We start from the raw sequence: 24,874 nt of genomic DNA on the forward strand, positions 1-24,874 counted from the left end.
ACCACCTTAAATCTGGGCAACCACTAGAATTTGCCATACTCGAAGTTTATGTCTACTTAATGCTGTGGCATTTCTTAGAGAGGGAGGCATTGGAGTTCTAAGGAACATCAGGGCTTGGCTGGCTCCTGGGGGCAGCATAGAGCTTTACAATCTTTCCCCTTCTCAGATTACTTCTTTCTGGTGAAGATTCATCTCAATTACTGACCCTCCTATTTTTATTAACAGGCTGTTGAGATTTATTGAACACTCAATATATACTTATCACTCCCCTATCAAACTGATGATAAGACTTATTACTCCCAATTTAGTTATTCCCTGATTAAGCATTCTTGAACTAAATAAAGGTATGGTTTGGGGGGGGAGGGGCCAGGAAAGGTAGGAAAAGTTAGCACTCCCTTTCCTGACACTTTGGGCACAGGGTAACCTGTGACAATGTGGCTCTTTTGGTGGATGCACCCAGCTTATGAGGAGAAATCTTGCATTCCAATCCTATGTTAACCAGTAGTTTGATTATCCTCATAGACATATCGCAGTGAGAATCAACACAGATTCATTGTCCCATGGAAAAATATTTCGTAGCAGTCACCTTGCTGGAGGCCTGATGAGCTCTCCTTCCTATATGAAGACCAGCTTGGCCACAACTGCAATTTTCCTTTGATCATTAGTCCTAAAAGCAGCAGCGTGTTTTGCATAGTTCATAATAGTGTTTTTATATCTATTGTCTAAAGAATGATTCATCAATGGCAATATTTTTGCAGTCACTCAGACATAATGAAGCTGGGAGTAGGGGGGACTTCCACTATTGAAACAATTGCATCCCTCAATCTTGTGTCATGAATAACATGCCTTTCTTCTTCTTTTTAAAGTTTCTTCAGTCCTCCTCAGTTCCTACCAAGAGCTCTCTTGCCTAGGCCCACTTTGACTTGAATTTGGAAGAGAAAGAATTGCCTGGATGGAATTAAGTGAGCTGAAATCCAAAGAAAAAGAGAAAGGAAGCATTAAAAATAAAATTAATGAGTAAGATAGAAATACTGAGTCAGACATTTCCAACCATCAGCAGGAAAAGGTGGGGCTGACCACTGGGGTGGATGAGGATGACCCCCTTTTAAGTAAGGGGATCCCTGGGCACATATCATATCCATGAGGAGACCATACCTTCTTGGAGACAGTGACATTCTTCTACTTCCACACCGTAACGTTCTTAGCTGTATATTTCACATAGTAGTTCTCAATAACATTTTTAATCGAATGGTTTCTACTATGTCTGTAGACTTTATTGGAAATATAAGAAGAAACTGATTTTACCCTTTTGTTTTATTCTATTCTGCACCTTTTACATGCATACACACATACACAGTAATGTATAAAGATCAAAGACTTTGGTATTAGATCAACTAGATTTCAAATCTAGTTCTTCCCTTACTACATTTGTGACCTTGGTAAAGTTATTTAATCTCTCAAAGGTCCAGCTTCCTCATGTATGAATAAGATCAAGGGAAATAATGTGAAATTCACTTGCAAATAGTTTAAGTGACAAATACAAATTAAATATTATTCTACCTCTCCTTTTAGTATTTTGCTTTTGAAGAAATCATAGCAAGTATTTTGCACATATTCAGTTATGCCCCCAGAATGTTAATAAGTTTTCATCTGTCCTGAAAAATATATATCTCTTTTCAGTAGCTAGACATACCTTAAGCTTCACTTGGTGAAGGTGCTAGCCACCCAGGAAAAAATGAACCTATGTGGCTTATATACTGAGTTTAGTGTGCTGGAGTCAGAATTCATCCTTTTTTTTTTTTTAAAGATGAGTCTTTTTTTTTTTTTTTTTAAGATTTACTTATTTATTATTTAATTCCCCCCTCCCCAGTTGTCTGTTCTCTGTGTCTATTTGCTGCGTCTTGTTTTTTTGTCCGCTTCTGTTGTCAGTCAGCGGCAGGGGAAGTGTGGGCGGCGCCATTCCTGGGCAGGCTGCACTTTCTTTTTGCGCTGGGCGGCTCTCCTTACGGGGGCACTCCTTGCGTGTGGGGCTCCCCTACGCGGGGGACACCCCTGTGTGGCACGGCACTCCTTGTGTGCATCAGCACTGCGCATAGGCCAGCACCACATGGGTCAAGGAGGCCCGGGGTTTGAACCGCGGACCTCCCATGTGGTAGACGGACGCCCTAACCACTGGGCCAAGTCCGTTTCCCAGAATTCATCCTTATCCATTGGGTATCCTCAGGACCACTCAGAGCCACTTGGAGAACCCTTTTTTATCCCAGAGAGGCATAAATAGGTGATGGAAGAATCACCACTCTCTCTACGCCCCCATCTTTCTGAATAGGTAACGACTAAGTATCTGGAGCCAGATTTCCTGGATTCAGAACCCAGCTCTGTCATTCATTTTCTCTATGACTTTGGGCAAGTGATTTAATCCCTCAGTGCCTTAGTTTTTTCATCTGCAAAGTGGGGATACATAGAAACTATCCCAAGTTTTATTGGGAGGATAAGTAAACTAACATATCTAAAGCACACAGACCACACCTAGCAAACAGGAAATTAATGAACGTTCAGTATTATCTTCAACACAAGGTATAACCAACTTGGTGAAGATCCTGGGAAAGGTCAGCCTCTATCTGAAGAAACTTAAAACCTGGCTTTAATTTCCTTTGATAAAGAAATAGATGGGTGATAGATTATAGATAGATGATTAGATGGGTAGATGGATAAATAGAAATCAATGATGGATAGATTAGATGATAAATAGGATAAAGGGATAGATGGATGAATGGATAGATAGATAGATAGAGCTAAGATGGCAGACAGAGATCTCAAAAATATACTTATAGACTTTCTAGTATGTATGTGTATATCTATACATATTGTGTATATTGATGGTACTTATAACTGTGTGTACATGTTCAGAGTGAGGAGACTACACAGTTGGCTAGGACCTGGTTGATCCTAGGCTGAGGCCTGGCTTAGTGTTCCAGTGTTCTACAATGGGGCACTTCATAGAGAGAAACTGACCTAATGAGGAAGAACATGAAAACAAAGGAAACAAAACATAATCAGGCAGTGCAAAAGCCAAGAAAAAGTGATGGAGTCCATGTTTCAGACAGGCAATATGAGTGTTTACTGCAAAATTAAGGTCACAGGCATGTCACTACAGCACTTTGATAGGAGTTTATTTATCATTGTCCATTTCTGAAGTGGATATAAAAGAAACCAGCTTATGAGTTGGTGTCACTGAAAGTGAAAATTGCCTAGAACATCTTTTAATGAAAAGTAGGTTCTTTGGCAAAAAAATATAAAGAGGAAATCCAAATTTCTCAGTAACACACCACAGTTTATAAACTCCAGACAATGTGGTTAATTAAGGGAAATAAGGGGCAAAAGCTTAAAGAAAAACATACAAACATGTTCAAGAGAAAATACCATCCTTTGTTATTAGAAAAAGGGTTGGGCATGGGAATTGAAAATCCAGAAAGTTCACTTGCCTAGATTTTTGTTTGTTTTTAATCCAGAGCAAAATAAAGTCTTAATTTCAACTAGTTCAACTGAAAGTTATCAGAACTGTATATTAAAATAAGAGACTCTTCCTCCTGAAGAAAAAATGAATATGAAACAACAATCAGACACTTAAAGAAAACATGCCCTCTTTGAAGGCCACTTCTCCTTTCATTTCATTGAGTAAGTAGTGTTGGAAGAAAAGACTGAAAAAAACTTTAATGAAGCAATAAAACTTGTTTTGAAACCTTCTACATATGCTTTGTTCTTTTCACAGAGCTGCTCAGAAGTATACCCATATATAAAAGAAACAGCACCTTTAACTGACCTGTGATTTCTTATTAAACATTTACCTTAGCGACCAAACAAAAACGGTCAAATATAAAAGGAACTTTCAATTTCATAATTTATCTAGTGTACAAATGGCAACACCATACTGCTAAATGGGCAAGGCACCAACAGAGAAGTGTCCCCTGAGCCTTTGAAATCAAATGTCCCCTTGTCTTAAAATGCATGAAGAGTACAAAGTGGCAGCAATCTATGTGCTCCGGGAGAGCTCTCTCTATTAAGTCTGCTTGTCCTTCAATTCTATGTAGATGAGACTTAGCAGCTTCCACTCACAAGTCTACACTTGAACCAAAGCCAGGCTTTCCTAGCACGAATTGCTTCTTAACCAATTTCCCTTCTTGCTTCCAAGTGCAACTCAAATTCTCTACCTTCTACAATGACTCCCCTTATTTAATTGAAAGGTAATGACATACATTTGTAGCAAGCTAGCTCAAGTAGGAAATTTTAGCCATCATCACCAAATAAGATGACCCACAAGAGAAATTACTATTTATATTTGTTTATCTACAACAAGAACAGAGGCTGCCTTTTTCTTTCACCACTACAAAAGAAGGTTTTGTACCACCAAAGAACCCTCAGCGAACACCAAATGATGATGTTAAATTTCATTAGGTAATAGGTAATAAAGAAGGAAAAGAGATGAGGGTCAGGGAATTGGATATTTAATTCTTAAAAGGCAAGGAGATGGGATATACATGTAGGTTACAGTTTCTGAACTGTAATAGCTTACAGTCCATAAATTGTTTAATTTTTATACCATAAATCCTTGATTACTCTTCTGAATCAATTTGACAAGTAAGTTTATAGTTTAGAATTTTTATTTCACTAAAATATTTACCTTGACCATAACTATTTTGTTTAAATACAAGGGACTAATTTTCCTGAAACACATATTCATGGACTTTCCCCTTTGCACTTCTCCTTCCTAAAAAGTCCTATTGGTTTAAGGGTACAAATGTCTCTCATGCCTCTTTCTTTCTCTATTGGCTCTTTTCTTGTCCTATGCTTACTTCTCTTTCCTTTCTCATTATGACAGTGAGAATCCTCTTTCCTGATTACTAGATACTACAGATGAGAACTAGGAGTTGGACTGGGACTATGTGGGCTATAAATTGGAATTCATGGATTTTTTTTCCCCTTAATATTTAAGTTCCCTAGACAAAACCCAAAAGGTCCTTATTTCTCAACTTTTATAAGGAGTTTTCCCAGACTTATGTTCTAAGTCTATATTTTCAAAATTCGTTGGTTGGTTGTGGCTGTCCTTGTTGAGTTCTTTAATATAATTAACCAGTATTATTTCCACTAGTTATTTAAAAGTGTTCTGTGAAATTATCATGTCACTTCGTGTATCCAGTGTTAGCAATTGATTTAGAGGAACTTATGGCACCTTTTCTTTTTCAGTGGTTCATTATCAAGTCAAATTTGCAAACTAATTCATTGAATTTACTACCCTCGTTTCTTGGGAAATAATAACATCCCCCTCTATTTGAGAAACCATTTCCTCCAGGTATTGGGCAATTGCGATTAATGCTGTGTCCTGTGAAATATCTTTAAACTAAGAAAGCAAGTTTCTATCTCTAAATTAAAATTTAAAAAATACGAATTTTTTTTTTTAAAACCTTGATCTAGGAAGCAATGGAAAAAGTTACCAGCCTTGTCTTTCAAAAAAAAGAGTTATCCCTCAGGCTATGGCCAAGCCCTGCATAACACCAACTGTCTGAAAATCACAGATATTTTGAGCTGAATATTCTCCCATGACTCACTCATTAAGCAGTGTCATTTACTACACAATGAGTGAAAGTGCAAGAATTTTGCAGGTGGACTTTCAATCCTTTCACTCTACCTGACAGATGTGCTCCTTTTAGGGTTCCTTGGCCTTGAGCAGAAGCAACATCAAACAGTGCTTGATTTTTCCAATGTCTCTTATCATTTTTCCTGGTCATTCTTGTGCCCCATAATTTGTGAAAGATAGGAAGACCAATAAATACATTCGTGTATGATCTTGCCATTATCAATTGTAATTAGAATAAAATTTCAGATTTCCCTTTGTGTCAAGACTTTTTGGCAATGAAGCAAGGCACTGGACAAGGTTGACAGTAACATACATCTAAAAATGAAGATAATTCCCCAGTTACTTGTAAATGGGTCATTTTGGTCTGAGAAGGTTTCAAAACACAGGAAAAGTTATAAATCCTATATAAAAGAACCCATAAAGGAGGCCAACAATCATGCTCAAGAACTAATTTAATTCGAATTAGGCAGGTAGGAAAAATGGACTCACTCATAAGAGGGGACTAATTAGTGCGACTTAAAAGAATAATCCATATATATGAAATCACAGAATCATAGAATTGTGGGGCTAGAATCATCCTTTGAGTTCTTCTAGTCCCACCCTATTTTGGTACCAAGGAATTACCTGGCACTTTTAGCTATGTTTGGCAACCCTCAAATCAATTTTAATTATATCTTTGATGTTCTATCCCAGAGAAAAATATATTTTACTTATTGTAACATCCAGTCTATTTTAAGGGTTTTCTGAAGAAGCTCATAAAAATAATAGATCCCTTTAGCTGAAAATGGTGACCTTCTTCTAAGGAGTTCAAATCTCCATTTCTCTGTACAGAAATGTTGTGATTTAATATATGAAAAAATGGTAACCCCTGTCCTTCCTTTCAGAAAATATATCTTTCCACCTACCAACTATACATGCAGTTTTATTATCTTGCCTCAGTCACTGCCATGAGTTTATAGCATATTCCATAGCTAATTAATGTTCTGATCTTTACCTGGATCTATTTTGATGTGTTATTTTACATACACACACACATACACAAACATAAACACCAAATCCTTTTGGGATTGTACTGTTGTGCCATACTGACCAGTTTCATTAGTGTTCTCATTTTGAGTGTTACAAATCTACATAATGGTTAACAAGGATTAGGAATCTAGTCTGTGTTCATAACAAAGATCAAAACTCACTGGTCCACAAAAAGATCACACAGATAAACTTAGTCTTATTAGTAAAGCTAACCGACTGCCCTAAGGACAGAAACCAGGTAATTGGCAGACCCAATACATATAATATCTAACCAGCAGCTCTTGACCTTATCACGTAGTATCATACAATGTACACTGAGATTTACCACTAAAAATTACTATATTTTGTGAAGCACTAATTTCAAGACCTCAATTTTTAAACAAAATTAATTTACATTTTGTTACAAACGTGTTATATATAATTGTACTCATTGGTCTATTTCAAACTCGATTTCCCTGATCTGGGGACTTTCACTCCATAGACATGGAAACTGAGGCAATTAGAAAAGTTAAAGTACTTACTCAAAGTCATGCTTTAATAAAGCAGTAAATTACAATTGCAGTTCATTTCTGTTTCACTTATTTTAAAGCTGATATTTTCAACAAGTATGCAATACACTTTGGAAGAATTAGCACAGACTAAGCAGGCGTTTCATTAACTTATTTAACTTCACAACAGCCCCATGAGGAAGTTATTAAGAGACTGTTCCCATTTTATAGATGAGAAAAACAGTAACTTGGAGTTGAAGAGACAGTCTAGTCCATACCTATAACCTTGTCTAAACCTTGTCTTATGCATAGGCAATTAGGTGGTCAGCTACTTTGTAAGAACACTATTGAAAGGCACAGTCACAATCTCACTGTCCCCATACACTCCCTGGCTTAAGTAGGCATGCTAGTCCATCCTTGGAGAGAGTCTTTTTACCTAAAGCATCATTTCTTGGGTAGTCACTGATAAAATATGAAAATTTGAAAACAGTTAACATATTGTCAGGGGTTAGGTAGCCCTGAGTCAGACACTGAGACAAGAATTTATGTGGAAAGATGTATACACTCCCAGAGGAGAGCAGGAAGGGGAAGGCAGAAAGAGAGGGAAGGGGGAAAAGCCAAGCCAGCATCCGCCTAACTCCACAGAAGAACCCTGAAGAGTTAAGTTTTGCAATAGAGTTGTTCCTGCCGGGAGGTGAGAGAGCTGGGCTTTTAAAAGCTTACACTCTCGAGTTGTTCATTAAAGACTGCTCCAGAAGGATGTAAACTCCCGGGTTCTTGTGGACAAAGAGGCTCCTGAGGTAACACACAGTGGCTGTTGAAAGTAAAAGCACACAAAACCAGGAGGGCCTCTGTCTTAGATTCCTGGGGCTGCCATAACAAAGCACCACAAACTAGGTGGCTTAAAGCAACAGAAATGTATTCCCTCACAGTCTAAAGGCTAGAAATAAAAAAGCAAGGCATTGACAGGACCACGCTCCCTCTTAAGCCTCTAGGGGAAGATCCTACCTTGGCTCCTCCTGCTTCTGGTAGCCCCAGACATTTCCGGCTAGTGTGTACATCACTCTAATCTCTACTTTTGTCATCACACAGCCTTCTCCTTGTCTTTTTCTGAGTCTGTCCAGAAGAAGAGGGAACCTCTTCTTGGAGGGACACCAGTCATACTGGATTAAATGACTTCATCTTAACTAAGTATACCTGCAAAGACCCTATTTCCAAATAAGGTTGCGTCACAGAGACCAGCAGTTGGGACTTGAGCATATCTTTTGGGGGACACAACTTAACCACAACAGCCCCCCCAAAACTGTAAGGGATTATAAGGGATCTGGACAGAGCACTGATATTATCTGTATGACACCTTATTAAGATGATTCTTTCATTATCACCTTCACAGGAAATTATGTAAGTCCCTGAGAGAATCAGAATTGGACAGGGAAGTTCTACTTTAGGGAGAAGGAAGAAATTGGGAGTCAGCAAGGGTCCAAGGCCTGAGACAGCCCTAAGGCTATTGAGGGAACAGGCTTGAAGGGCTTTCCTACCATGGGGAGGGAAGCAGGATGATAATGGCAGGAAGAGAAGTAAGATAGAACATGAAGAGCTGAAGGAGCACCAAAGGCAAATTTAACCTTCTTCACAATTTGGCCTAGTCTTCTGTGACCTTCCTTTGGTGGATACGTTTTCAACAAGAGTTATTATTCACACCCATGGACTTTTCATAAACATAATAATTATTATCTTGGACTTTCATAAACAAAAGAAAACACTGTACTGTGTATTTTAATAAGCACACATTTTTTATTATTATAAGTCTATTAAATTCTCACAATAAAGAAAAACAAGAAGAAACTTTAAAAATTGCCTTTTTTCACTTCCAACTGACCTGTTTTATTTTTCTTGCAATACAATTATAATAACTGCTCTTCAGAGAAGTCAACATTTAGAGCTGGGTTTTTTTCCTTATTTTAAATTCCCAAAGTGTGGAACTATTATAGAGTTTATGTGATGGTGGGAAAAAATATACTTTGTACCTGTTTTCAGACATTCTGCTACATGTACACATTAATCATGTTTGGGATGATTTATTTCAGCATTCATGCTGGCCCGTTTTATTAGTGTTTCCTTTGGCTGAATGGAAGGAATCTGCTTCCTATTTCACTTCTGTAAAAAGAAGTGTTAGATTTGTGTGACTTTATATAAGTCTATACTCAGCTTTATTCCTCAAGCTTAGACGCTTCCATATTCAAATTTATCCTACATTCTTCCTCTGAAATGCTCTCTACAAAATCTCTTGATCTAGGCCTGTTCAAGTTATGTCTTTGCTTTATTTTTTGACCCTTTCCAAATCTTCAACATCACACAGCCAGAAACTTGCCATGTTCACCATGTGGTTCTCATCACAATCATTTCCCCCTTCATTACCCAGTCTTCAGTGCTGGACTCAAATCACTGCCCTCCCTCTTTGCTCTCCTGTCTACTATGCTGCCACCATTATCCCATTCCCTTGCCCAACCCCAAATGCCTTCCTTTGACCACTGGCATATAAATGACCCTTTATCATTCCAACTCTTGCTTAAGCCACCCAAACACCAAATACCATATTCCTGCGGTCTACAAAGCCCTCCTCTTTTCACTTGTTGTCCAAACTATGCATTCAGAAAGGGTTCTCAGCCATTGTCCTTCCAAAATATTCTCTCAAACCTTGCAAAATGGTCAACAACACATTTATTTGATTTCCTATTTCATATTCATTACTACCCTGGCCTCCCTGAGGCCAAGTGAACTCCTAAGACTGTGGTCAGCCTGAGGACTACATAACTACTTGGATTTACTATGGGCCATACTATTTGGATTTTCTTTTTCATGTGGGATACTTCTGAGGTAGAATTTCACAGATACTTTTTTCCCACTTCTAATGTTCAACCTTCAGAAACCTTCAGTTTCTGGCACTTCTGCCCAATAGTATACAGCTTGATTTAAAATTGTACTTTTATAAACCTACGGTGTTTCAGCATTGAAACAAACATTTGGTCAATCAGTGCATTAAATTTCAGTACCTTGCTGAGACCACTCATTTAGATTGGTCCCTTTCTCATAGTAAATTCACATGAACAATCAAAGATAGGCATCCTGGTTTGTCTTTCATGGACCCAGAAGATTATGTTCTTAAGCTAAATTATTCCTGTCCACGAAGTCTATTGTGTGGCAGCCTTTTGGTTAGGATTAGTTAAGAGACCTTTTGATTACATTAGATTCAGTTAAGGGAACTTGATTAGATCATCTGATTAGATCAATTTTGATTGGACTACATCAGTAAGGCATAACTCAGGTTGGGTCTCTGTGCTCTTACTGGAGCCTTATATAAACCATAAATGTAGACAGAAAGAGAGAAGACACACAAAAAAGGGAGCTCTGCCATTTTGACCTGACCATTTCAGAGAAATGGTCTTGAAGATTGCTAAAAGCTGAAGCTGAGGCACAAAGTCCCCAAGAGACTAGACCCAAGGAACAGCTCAAAGCAGAAAAGCCATATGCCTGATCACCCACACCTAGACTCAGGGAGAAAGCAGAGCAGCCAAAGCTGAGGGAGATACCTGGGAAAGAGACAATTCCTATGCCTGATCTCCCATAGTTGAGCTCCTAGAGCTGGTGAGCCTTGAGAAGGCAGGAACCTCAGCAGAGACTGGTTGCTATCTTGCCTTGCCACGTGGCAGGATGCCAGGATCACCAGTAGCTGACTTTGGTGAGAAAGCCTCTCTGATGGTGCCTTGATTTGGTCATTTTCACAACCTCAGAACTGTGAGCTTTTACCCTAATACATTTCTCATTACAAAAGCTAACCCATTTCTGGTACTTTGCATCAACCTAGCTTCAAGTAATTTAAAATATCTTAAGTTATAAAATCTGCTGGCCAAATTACTGATTTTAAATAATTCAAGCTATTTTAAAATATTTGGATAAAGAATATGAATTCAATACAATTTCTGGATATTTAGTCTACACTAGTAAAAAAAACTTTGAGATTTTAAGTCTTTCTACAGATGTTGCTACATGTATTAGATACAACTATAAACGGAGATTTGAAGTTTCCAACAGGATGTGAAGGATAATGCTTTCCCTTTCTCAAATTCCTTTATACTGTTTCATCTGAAAAATAACCAGAGATAAGAACTTTTGCTTCTGGGCTGTGTAAGCAGCCTGTTCTAATAGAACGGTTAAAGAAGAGAGGGCTAAAGATTTTAACGTAATGATTTAGAGCATGGAATTGAAGTCAGACATGGGCTTAAGTCCTGATTAGACCATATTCTATCTCTGAGCCCACAGCAAGTTACTTATCTCTATATTTTAGTTTCCTCATCCGGTACGTGAGGTTTAATATTGGTGTCTACTTCACAATGTTAAGTATTAAATGAGATAACGGGCATAAATTATGTTAGCTGGTGTTTTGATAAATCAGTGAGTAGTAAATATTAATTAATATTAGCACCACTGTGATTGTAGGTGCACTAACTATTCAAATATCAGTGAAGCTCCAAGTACAACCTGATCAAAGATATAGGAACTATGGAAAATGTTGGTGGAAGGAAAACACAACCAAATAAATAAGTTAAGCAAAATTGAGAAAGGAGCTTTGTTACATCAGTGCCTTGTTCTAACCATCTAGTATATTGTCCACATTGAGACCATTTTGAGAGTAAAGAGGGAACTATTAACAACTACTCCAGGACAAAAGCATAAACAAAGACTCTTCCAGGATGAACCAGGATGTAGGGTCACTCTTTCAGTAGCACATTCTGATTCCTGGTATTCTAAAATTAAGGAGACCTAGAAAAGAACATCTCTTTTAACTCTGGAGTTTTCTATGCAATATAATAACTGAAGGGCACAGTTATTACAGAGAATATAGTTTAAGCCAAAAAAAAAAAAAGAAGATACAGCTAAACATCTAGAAACATCAAATGAAATTCAAAATAATGAACTTGTAGAAAGGAGGCAAATTTTAGCATTAAAGCCCTGGATCATGTTCTGGCTTTGAAATTTAAATCTGCAGGTAACTTTGACAAGTCACTCAGTCTCTAACCCTTTGTTTACTCATCTACGAATGGGAACAAGCTTAACAATATATATCCAATGACATATATAAAGTTGCATTATACATTGTAAACACTAAACAAGAGTTAGTTGCTTGAATTAGTTATTCTCAAGAATTTCCTGAAGCTCCTCTTAGGATTCTCTCACTTTGAGAAATGAAGAATGAAGAAGAAATTTGTTTATGAAACACCAGAACTATAAGAATAATAAAAATTCCGAAGTCTCTACCTTGTACTCATGATTGCTGGCCTGATCTTAGAATCTTCTGTTATACTTAAAATTATATGTCCTTGAACAAAACAGTACAATTGAACCAACACATATTATGACCCCACTTTTTTTTTTTTAAGTCCATCTTAATGATCAGTTGGTAGAGAGTTTCTGTTTGGGGTAATGGAAAAGTTTTGGTGATGGATGGTGGTGATGGCAGCACATTGTGAATGTACTCAACACCACTGAATGGTATACTTGAAAGTGGTTAAAAAAGGAAATTTTAGATTGCATATTTGTTATTAGAATAATTTTTTTTAAAAATCTATAGAACTGTACAGCACCAAGAGTGAACCCTAATGTAAACTATAGACTCTAGCTAATCATATAATTAGAACAGCATTCTTTCATCAGTGGTAACAAAAGAATCACACGAATGCAAAAATGTCAATAATAGAGAAAACTGTGGAGGGGGCAAGGGTGGTATATGGGAACTCTGTATGATATTTCTGTAAACATACAACTGCTCTAATAAAATAAAATTTTTAAAAATTTAAAGATAATTGACCAAAAAGGTAATTAAACCAATAAGAAATAAGTCTTTAAGAGACTGGGGTTAAAATGATTAAATTGAACGAGAACCTTTGGATGGGTTAGGGAGAATTAGATAAAACCGTTTCAAGTGCCCCTAAGTCTTCTAACTCAGTGGTTTTCAATTTGCCTAAACATTTGAATCACCTAGAGGCCTTTTAAACACTAAAGACATCCTTCCCAAATAATTGACTGCTAATCTCTCAAGCGTGGGGCTTGGGTTTGGTTTTTTGTTTTTTGTTTGTATGTGTGTTTTAAAATTTCTGAAGCTTTCTTGAAGCTTGAGAACTACCACCCTCCCCCTCCCCAATTCAGAGGCCAATGTGTAATTCAGAAGACATCAGAAGTGTAACCTTTTTATCCCAAATTTCTCCTAGTCCTTCCCAACCCCTGAGGTCCCAGAATCCCAGTGCCTTAATCTTTTTCTCTTTACATTTTTCCTAATCAAACCCCACTAAAAGGAAAGTTTCTGATAAATCCATTTACATCAAAGCATAACCCAGTAGGAAAACTTAAAGTATTAATCCTCCAATGATGTTTACATTTTAACAATGAACTAAAATCTTTAAGATAAAGAAAGCATACTTTGAATACAGAAATAGAGACATCAGGCTCATAGGTGAGCAGGGGATTTCTGAGTATTTTTAGGACTTTTCCAGTATCCCAGAAATCCTACCAAGAAGGTGATACACAATCTGCCTGTGCTAAACCTGTAAAGTCCACACAGGTATCATAATATGAATAAAACAAGCAGAACAACTCAATAAGCTAACATAATATTTGCTTTTACCCTTTTATTTTCAGGACACTATTAGGTGTTTCCACAGGTTATTTTCAATCCCATATCACTCTTACAGAAAGTTAGGATTTGTTATCTCCATTTTGCAGATGAGAAAGTGAGGCCCAGGGAGACTAAATCGCTTCTGCAGACACGGGTGAGGGTTTGTCACCTGGCTCCGACTGACTTTAAATCCCAGCTTGTTCCCCTCCCTCATGCTTCTACCCCAAGGGTGATCATTGCTTTTGAGAAATGATTAAGGCCCTAAGAAAATTAATTCAGAACAAAAGAGGGAAAACAAAAACAAAAACAACTGTATCTGGTTGATAGAACTGGTAGAAATTTGGAGCTTCTTTCTTCTATTTCCCTCCCTCTCTCCCTTCTTTCTCTCTCTTTTTCTTTCTTTCTCTCTTTTTCTTTCTTCCTCTCTTTTTGTTTCCCATATTTTAAAGCCCAAGTATCATAGAGAAATGTAAAAGTGTTGATTCACTCATTCAGCCACCACTGTTTCTGTTACCACTTCAGATATTTTGGGATGATCAGTGGATCTTCATAAGCTGACCTTGGCAAAAAAACCCTTTTGTGGTGACACAGTAAGCACCATATGCAGTGTAATCTTGTCAAGACAGAAAGATGTACATTCCAGGAAGAAACAGGGAAATGAGTGATTTGTATAGTCTACATCTAAATCAATGTATTAAAGAATGTACAGGTACATGGGAAAAAATATCATCCATCTGTCCAAGGAATGACTCCTACCAAACAAGTCAGCTAGGATCATGGCATATTGATTATTTTTAAGGATAACTCAGTGAGTAGAAAATGAGTGGAAATAATTTATAAGATGTTAAATTGTGTTCTTATTTTTTTAAGGCTGATTTAGAATTTTGTATATAGGGAATTGATACTGAATTTCTTAGTATTGGTTGCTAAAAATTAGTGTTTAAAATTACATATGCAATAAGATGAACTATAGTTAGGTGTTATATAGATGAGATCCGTCTCCGTATATAAAGACAGAAATTGACAGGCAGAGTTATTTTGAAGGAAGAAGGAAGAGAACCAGAAACATAAGAGGACAAATAAGGAGGAATGAAATGAGATTACCTGTCAAGCAAGGAATAAGAGTTCCTCACATCATGAATTCTTAATGTCTCAAAAAGATCAAAAAAGTTAAATTTTAAGCAGAGGGAATAACTTTAATCTTGGTGGCCAGTAGGGAAATGGAGGATAAACTACTTAGATGGAAGAGCAAGAGACAATAAGCTTCGGCTCTACAATGAGAGAGGAAGAGAGAGTGGTAGAGAAAATGACATATTTAAATAGTCAATATAAGAAGCTAGAAATAAGGGGTGTAACAAGTCCACAGAAAGTTTTCAAATAAGCAGAAAGAGAATTTCAAATCATCTAAACATATAGAAAAACAGTAAAGTTGATGTTATATAGAGTCATCATGACATGGAGACACTAAACCTGAGTCTATAGGTGCAGCTAGAATGGAAAACTATAGGGAATGTGATGACAGAAACCTCAGTGATCTATCACAAAACAATAGTCCTTGGGAAGGACCAAACTAGAACCAGACCTCAGGGAGGATAATGGGATGAACAAGAGGCAGAACCCAGCCTTGACCTTCTTATGAAGATCTACTGATCTTCCCCAAACTTCTGAAATGATAACAGAAACAGTGGCAGCTGAGTAAGTGTATAAACACTTTTGCATTTCTCTGAACACTGGCCTTAAAATATGGGAAACAGAGAGAGAGAGAGAAAAAGGGTGAGAAAGAGGGGGAGAAAGAAAGAAAAGGAAGGAAGGAAGGAAGGAAGGAAGGAAGGAAGGAAGGAAGGAAGGAAGGAAGGAAGGAAGGAAGGAAGGAAGGAAGGAAGGAAGGAAGGAAGGAAGGAAGGAAGGAAGGAAGGAAGGAAGGAAGGAAGGAAGGAAGGAAGGATAAAAGAACAGAAAAGAAAGAGAAAGAAGGAAGGAAAAATAAACAAAGGAAGGAAGGAAGAGAGAAAGAAAGAAAGCGAGTCATATACTCTAGATGGCAGTTGAGCACTCAGTGGCCATACTCAGTCTATGTGGGGGCAAAACCTAAGCCTAATGCCCTTAAAAGTCCATCACTCCAAAAGGAAAAAAGCAAACTTTACCCAGTAGGCAAACAATGCTGAGAGTTCACTTCCTCTAACTCTGTAGTTAAGCTCCTCTTGCAGGATAACATCACTCTACAGCAAGCCACTTCAGTGAGGAAGCAGTTTAATTTAGCTGAAACTGAAGAGGGGAGTTAGCTAGGACTTGATCGATTCAGGAAAACCAGGTAAGAATACAGGAAGCAAGTTAAGGAGAAAGGCAGCTGGGATTTGCTAGCAGCTAAATTTTGCACACGAATTCCAGACAGACACCACAGGGCAATTCATTTATAATCAGTATGAAAAACAAAAGCTGAATGCAGAATGGAGGCCTCCTATGTCAGAGAGCCAGGTTAATTCTAGGAGGCAGGGGAGTGAGGGGTAAGTGGACCACTTGAGAAAAACAGGTCTTAATCACTGTGTTCCTCCAAATGGGAGTGGGAGAGGGAGGTCAAGAGATGGGGTGAGGTGAGAGGGAAGAAATGGGGGGGAGAAACGTGGAAAGGGAAGATTTCTGAGGTAGAAGGCAGAGGATGGGGACAAAAGGAGAAAAACTGGTTGTTTCTAATCAATATTTTTCGAAGGGGATGTTGTGTTTCCCCAGGGAAATTCTGAGGGAGTCCCAGAACCAGGGCTATGATAATCCTCACGTATGTTAGGTGAGGGCAGCTTTAGTTTTGCAGCAAAACCCTCTTCTTCTGCATCATCCTATTCTCTTTTTTCCATCCACGAGGCTTGATTTCCTGCCCATTCAGCATTCCCTTCACTCCCACATTTCCTTGAGTACTTTCCTCCCTTCAATGTCAAAAGAAGTGAAAACATCACCTGCATCTCCTCCCAACAGCTGAATTATTCTTCCAGTTTTATTTTGATAGCAAAGTGGTTTAAGGTACATTTGAGGGTTGTGGAAACCCTCAAAGGGATTACAGAAAGAAAAAGTTTTGAGAATCATGCTCTAAATAAAGAATTGGAGATGAAAACCTGTCATAATGAAAAATTAAACTAAACTACCTCAAATAAAGCAAAGGCACAGCCAATGCCTTGGCGAGCAAAAAGAGGAATTCATATAATGTGGGACCGGTAATGAGGCAGCTGCTTGCCAATGTCTGTCTCTTTCTCCCTGGCATGTGTTAAGGCAACATGAGGGAATGAATTTGCAGCAATGCAATAGTAACATGCAACATCTGAAAACAGAATCCTGAATATAAGTTTATTCTTACCTTTGGGATTTATGGTAACTTTTACCTGTCTAAATTAACCTGCATGAATGTTGATACTCCATAGACTAGAAAGCCAGGTTTCCCCCTTTTCGTGAGGTGCTTTTTGTTTGTTTATCACACTGATGAAAACTGTTAATGGGCAAAAAAGTGTGTGTGTAGGGATGAGGTATATGGGAATCCCTAAGTTTTTTTAACAAACCAATTTTATTGATACATATTAATAAAGCTAAAATCCACCCAAAGTGTGCAATCAGTGGTGTTCAATGAAATCACATATTTATGCATTCATCACTTCAATCATTCTTAAGGTGCTTTCATTATTCCAATAATAATAATAAACAATAAATAAGCAAACAAACAAACTCATCAACTCTCACTCTCTATGCTTCCCTTGCCATACATAACTACTATTCTTTTTCCTTCTCTCTAGCATATTTGTATTTATATTTTGTAAAAACAGTCTTATATATTCAATATCATAAATATTCGTGTTTTACGTGAGGTTTTACTATCTTATACAGTCCAATGTTACAGTTGTTAGGTCTTTTTGAAGTTTGCCTTTCTCAAATAATCAATATACTACAGTAGTGAAGCACCCAGGACAAACTACCTTCACATGTTAGTTATGGGATCCTGGAAAAGTTAGACAATCACTCTAAGGTGTGGTTTTATTTGTTAGATGGAGATAATACTACCTGTATCATAAAGATGAGGTGAGGATTAAGAAGGTAAAAAAAATAGTACTATTTTTTAGTACTTACTATATTTCAGGTAGTGAAATAAGTATTTTCATGTGTGTCTCTAATTCTGTAACTACCCTCTAATGAACCGGATGGATGACTGAATGACTGGATGGATGGATGGATGGACAGACAGATGGATGGAAGTAATAAACCCTCATTTTAGAGAGGAGAAACTGAGCTCTAGATTAAGTAACTTGCACATGCTCTCATAGTTGATGGCGAGAAAGCCAGGATTCTGTATGACTTCAAAGTGCCTGTTCTCTGTATTATACTATTATTTGTATCCCACAGTTTCAATTTCTATTTATTCTCCCCAACCCCCAATCCTGCAAGTCCTACCGGCTGACTTCCTTCTCCAGTTCTGGCATTCAGAATTTTCACATTGCCTTCTTATTTCCCTTCCCAGCATCTGTTCTCAGGAAAAGACCTGAGAAGCCATCTTATTCCACTCAGCAAATAGTAAAGGGCCGAGAGCAACTTGCCAGGCTCTAGTGACATGCTGGAGACCCAGAGTAAGACATGATAAAATGACTTCAGATTTAGTGCTTTAGGCTCTATCTGAACTCTCCAACTCCTCACCTCCCCAGTCCCCACCTCTCAGCTGCTCTCCATCCCCCCACCCCAAATCTTGCATGGAAAATTTGCATTTTAGTAGGAAGTGAAGAAATGCAGTAGGGATGGTGTTTTAGCTTTGGTGGAGAGGCCTATGGACATGTTTCTTTGACAGACAGGCCTTTTGGTGCCTCTGAAATGAACTACTTATTTGGGCTCCTGCTCTGCCTGATCAGGACATATCTGATTTTCAAGCCAAATGACAATATCCTGTGTGTACCAGTCACCCTTAACAGAACCATCTTTGAATTGAGTAATGATATTTTTCCATGAGTGTCCAAAAGTAATGAAGAAATGATCCCAAGGCATTTAGAAGCATAGAGTTTTTTGAATGAGAAGAAGACATACACTAGAAAATCATGGTCTTCAGTGGAATATAACTGCTTGGGAGAGAGGAAGACTTTGGAGTCAGGAAGTTTGGTTTTGGAAAATCAGTTTTGCCTATCATTAAGATTGTGATTTTGGGCAAACCGATCAACCTCAGCCTTTAATAAACTGAGCACCATTATACTTTTATCTCCAGGTTACTCCAAAAATTTAGTGAGGTAATTAAGTGAAGCACTTAGGTATATAGGGCTTGATTGATAAATGGTAGCTGTTATTGCTATTAATATATGTTAAAAACACAAATCAAACCTCTGACAAGAGATGTGAATAAACCTCTTGGCTTTATTCTTCAAATTCAAAGATCTTTCTCAGCAATTTTACTTCCCGACTTTTATATACCCATGGTGGACAACTAACCTCTGTGTTTGGGAGTTGTCAGAATATTTTTCTGCTTAGTGGACTTTAATTATTACTAAATTACATTAGGATTCCCATGAAATTACTTATTACAGTCTTACAGTGCCAAAATGAGTCATCATGATTAAAGTTATTGAAATAGCAGCTACCCAGGAAACTATGTATGAGTTTTCATCCTGTAAAGTATCTGGTCACATGAAACCAACATCCACTGAGTAACATGAGTCACAACCCAGGGATTTTTATGGCATCATAGACAGTGAATAAGTAGTTTCACACATCAAATAGGAACCCAAGTGACAATATTGAGTTAGACCCCACAATGAACTTTCTTTTTCAATAGAATATGAATTAGAGATATAGTATTTTCGTGACTTTTTAAAAACCATATATATATATATAGTTTTTAGAGAAGCCCTAGAGTAAAAGAATAACTAAAACACTGATATATTGTGTGATTACATAATATTATACACATATATTTGGGTTAAAGTGTTATTTAACCTTGTAATCTATATAAAAACATAGACTATCAAATCTAATACATATTCCTAAGAGAAACAAAACAGCACTGAAATCATGAACACAATATTATTCTCTCTTCCCATAATTGAATTATCTCTTAGAGAAGCATAAAACACTATATATTCTACAGATGTTTTAAAGTTACCATATAAATTAATATTGCATTGAAGATTTTTGGATCTTGGGATTTGGAAATAATAACTAATAAAAATGAAGCTAGCATGATACTGGGTATTGCTTGATTCCACAAATATGTAAAAATTATCTTCGCATTTCAATTATATTGCAACTGGGTTTGTATTGAAGTGGTATGATAGCTTATTCACGCAGGATTCCCTGAATTTCCAGTCCCCATTTGCCTTTGCTATACACTGACAGGGCACTTCCTGAATCAGGGGACGGAAAGGTGAGCACCCAGAGGCAGGAGCAGAGGGATTTATCATATAAATATTGTAAAATTGACATAAAGTGACCTGAGAAATTACCACAAATCAAAAGCAGATTTGACACCACTAACATTTGGATGCTCAATGCAATTTATCTGCAACATATTTAAAGGTGAAAGATAGCAGAGTCTCTAAAGTCCATTGGTTCAATGGCCAACACAACACAGGCAAGAATCTTTAATGCAGGGGTTCTTAGCCTTTTTTGTTCCAGGAATCCCTTTGCCAGTCAGGTGAAAACCACAGACCCCTTACCAAGTCCACACTATACTGTGTATTATTTAATAAATATATCACACCTGCACCAACACGTCCCCACAAGAATAATTTTTTTTAACTTAAATTCAAGCCCACGGTCCCCTTGTTAGGATCACCTGCTAGTGGGAGGACTCCAGAGCAGTCTAATGTGGCATCAGCGGAGGATTGGAAGGCACCTGCAGAGGCTCTGGTTACAGTGTGGCAAGAGAGCAAAGTTCCCTCACAGCATGGGCAGTAGGACCCAGAGTTAGAGCTAATAGGCTTCAATCTGCTTCTATCTGATATTCACCAGAGTGATACCTGCCCTGGGGTTTTAAGCTTCAGAAGTCAGATCACTAACAATCTTATCAAGGTAGTGTCCCTTTGGCAGGCATCAAGCTAGTCCATACATACCTTTCTACTATTGTCTGCCATATATACTGGGTTTTTTCCCTCAACTTATTTACATTCTAATTATGGTCAACATGTTTATGTTGTTTGGTTTGGGGGTTCAAGATCATTAATATCATTTCAATACCCAATTGGATTAAAATCAAACTCCTTGAGAAAAACAGAGTTTCTGGAATCAAGGGTTGGTGGAAGACTTCTATACTTTTATTCAGTATGAAAATGTATAACTTTACTTCAATATACTATATTTAGAAGCTGCTATTTTATGAAAAGGTTCAAGATTAGGCAAACCACTGAATGATTTGGTTTTGCTTTTTTTTTTTTTTCCAACAGCAACTCTCCCTTCCCTCTCCCCTCAGTCTAGCATAAATATAGATTAAAGTATTTCATACTTTCATGACTGTGACTCTACATAACTTTCTTCCATCTTCTTTTTTTCCTACTCAAGTACAGATGTTAACATATCTGAAGACACTGAGCTTATTTTGTGTAATTAAGAATTACATATCATTGATATATTTTTCTAATGTCATACTTGATATTATTTATGAATATGAAGATTATTATTTCCTTTTATTTTAATAATGGCAGAAACTGATTTAAGCACTCACAGCTGTGAAGGGATCCATGGTAGCTAACAGACCAGAAATCATCCTTTGAATCCCTTCTACTCAAAGTAAGATAGGGGAAGCCTTCAATCATTTTCAGCTTTTTTCCTATTTCCCCCATTTATGAATGGGTGCTCACCTACTCTTATTTTTCTTACACTTTTCCCCCAACTGATACTCAAATTTCAAAGTGGAACACATGGGATAAGGCTGAAAATATTAATATATTGGAGGCAGAAGTTACATTCAATGGGGAGTGGATATACATTGTGGGCATGCTGGTATTCTGAGCAACTTTATCTCTCTCTTCTCCCATTTACTTCCCTTTTCCCCTCTTCCTAAGCAAATCTCTTTGAGGGAAACCATAGATCTCAGGAGAAAGGGCCTAGGTTTTAATATCAGAGACACCTACCCTAGAATCTCAGACCACCCATTTACCTTCTGTCCTTATCTTTAAAAATGAAGGCAAGAGGACTACTGGGAAGATAGCATAGAAATCGGCAGGCAGGGCTCAACACTCTCACAAAAACAATGGAGGAAGGGCAAAAAACTATACGAGGGAGCTGTTTTGGGAATCTGCAGACCAGGAGAGTACTGCACATCATACAGGAGAGAGAGGGACAGAGAGACAAAGGAGCCAAACAAAAGCCCTGAGTTGCTAGCTTCTATGGTTGGGAATGGCACATAAACCCCGTTCTCAAGGCAAATAGCCTTGGTAAAACCCTTGGCTCACTGCAGCCAGCTGAATGAGGAAAGAATGTTCTCCTCCCTGGGAGGAATAGGCGTCTGGCAGAGGGTGGAGAGTGGTTTCTCTTCACTGAGTTTGGCCAGCTGAGCTTCCTTTGAATCTCAAAAAGGACCTCAGCCAGCACTGAAGGGGCCCTAGGGAGAGGGGAAGGGGTGATCTAATCAAGCAGGCTGTCACACCCAGCTGCCCTGGTAGAGAGAGGAACGAGGTCAGTGAAGGAGAAGGTGGAGACAGGCACCTAACCAGCCAGGGAGAGAAGGAAGCCAGGAGAGATGGCCAGCAAACTGAAGCCCAAGTCCCTGAGGGAAAGGGGGCAGGGAGAGCCAGATAAGCTTTGAGAAGCCTACCTAACCTGGGGAGTGGGTGGAGCTTAGTGTAGGAATGCCTGCCTTGCATTTAGGAGATCTCTGGTTTGACTCCTGGTACCTCCTAAGAGAAGGGACCCAGAGAATGATTCAGTGGTTTGTCAGGTACCCAGCCAGAATTTATGACAGGAAACTTATAGACTTAGATTTTTTTGTTTTAGATTTTTCAATCTGTTATTTTATATTTTTTATTATTTTTATTTTATTTTATCATTTTATTCTTTATTTTACTTGCTAAAACTGGATACATGTGTAAGGCAGGCTGTGGGGTGATTGATGAACACCAGCAGCATGAGATAGTTCCTGGGGACCATGCGGGAAGCCTGTTTTTTCTGGGTTTTCTTTTCTTTTTTCTTTTTTGGTTTTTCTTTGTTGTTTTTCTCTTTCTTTGTTTCCTTTTTTGTTTTCCTTATTTTCCCCTTTCTTTATTTCTTTTTTTTCTTTCATTCAACATTTTGTTTGCTCTTTTTTCTTTTATTTTTTCTTCTTCTCATCTTTCCAGTCTTTTATTTTATTCTATTTTTTTCTTATTTTTTTTTATTCCACCTTTTTAATTCTTTTTCCTTTGTATTTTTTTAATGATTTTTTACTCCTATTACTTATTTACTTACCTGGCTCTTTTATTATTACTTTCCTATCTGTTTTTAAATTATTACTATTACTCTTTTTTTCTTCTCTCTTTTTCTATGATTTTAATATTTTTTCAAGGAAACAGAAACTACAAAGATATAGAATAAGTGGAACCAAGTGTCAAAAAGGAACCTTAATGCAGAACAAAACAAAATAAAACCCTAGATTAAAAAGAGAAGCTAGCCACCTGAATAAGTCCATGCAGATAAACAGATGCCTAGATACCAACAAAAAATTACAGGCTATACTAAGAAACAGGAAGACATGTCCCAGTCTAATGAAAAAACTAAAATACAGGAGGAGAGGCAGAACATGGAACAATTAATCAAGGATGTCCAAACAAATATCATGAATCAACTTAATGAAGTAAAGGAAGAGATAAAGGATATTATATAGACACTGGGGGAACATACTGAAGAAATTGTAAACATACATAAAAAGATAATGGATCTGATGGTGATGAATGGCACAATTCAAGAAATCAAAAATACACTGGAAGCACATAACAGCAGATTTGAACATGCACAGGAAAAAATTAGTGATGTTGAAGATAGTATATCTGAAATTGGACAGATAGTAGAAAAGATAGAAAAAAATCATCAGGGACTAAGGGAATGAATAAAAGTGCAAAACACATAAACATATGCATTATAGGCATTCCAGAGGGAGAAGAGAAGGGAAAGAAGGCAGAAGGAATGTTGAAGGAAATAATGGCTGAAAATTTCTCAACCCTTTTTAGGAACATGGATGTACATGTCTAAGAAGAGCAGTGCACTCCAAACAGTATGAATCCTAACAGGTCTACCCCTAGACATATACTTGTCAAATTGTCAAATGCTCAGGACAAAGAAAGAATACTGAAAGCAGCAAAACAAAAGAGATCCATCACATATAAGGGAAGCACAGTAAGATTAAGCACTGATTTCTCATCTGAAACTATGTTGGTGAGAAGCCAATGGCATGACATAGTTAAGGTGTGTAGCAGTTTGATATGGCTTATGAATTCCAAAAATAGATATTTGATTATGTTTGTGAACTAGTCTGTACCTGGGTGTGATTAAATTATGATTATGGCTTTGAATGGGCCATGTCAGTAGGACATCCCCACCCTTGGTGGGTGGGGAATCACAGATAAAATTACACAGCAGAGCAGAGGAGTTAGTTGGAGTTCTGATGCTGGAGTTTTGATGCTGGAATTTTGAGCTAGAGGCTGGGAAGTAAGCACACAGAGGAGCTTGGTCATGAGGAAAGAGGGAAGATCCCAGAAGAAAGATGAGCCATTTACTGGTAGTTTGCATCTGCAGAGACCAAAGAATGAGTAGCTGAGTCCAGAGAAAAAAGGCAAGCCCTGGGAAGAGATGAACTCAGGAAGCCTGAACGCCTGCAGATATTGGCAGCCATGTTGCTCCAACACATGGAAATAGACTGGTGAGGGAAGCAACTTATGCTTTATGGCATGGTAACTGTAAACTTCTACCCCAAATAAATACCTTTTATGAAAGTCGACAGATTTCTAGTATTTTGCCTTAGCACCCCTTTGGCTGACTAATACAAAGTGCTAAAAGAAAAAAAAAACAAACCGTCAGCCAAGAATTCTGTATCCAACAAAGCTGGCATTCAAAAATGAGGGAGCTTTCAAAATACTC

The 24,874-nt window shown here is 37.7% G+C and overlaps 1 long non-coding RNA gene across 1 annotated transcript in view; it reads right to left on the reverse strand.

Moving 5' to 3' along the window:
- The window catches only part of LOC131275052 (uncharacterized), a 276,482-nt gene that overhangs the window by 201,367 nt on the left and 50,241 nt on the right, over positions 1-24,874 (reverse strand). The window lies entirely within an intron of this gene.

Source organism: Dasypus novemcinctus, chromosome 1, assembly GCF_030445035.2.
Source record: "Dasypus novemcinctus isolate mDasNov1 chromosome 1, mDasNov1.1.hap2, whole genome shotgun sequence".
NCBI lineage: Eukaryota > Metazoa > Chordata > Mammalia > Cingulata > Dasypodidae > Dasypus > Dasypus novemcinctus.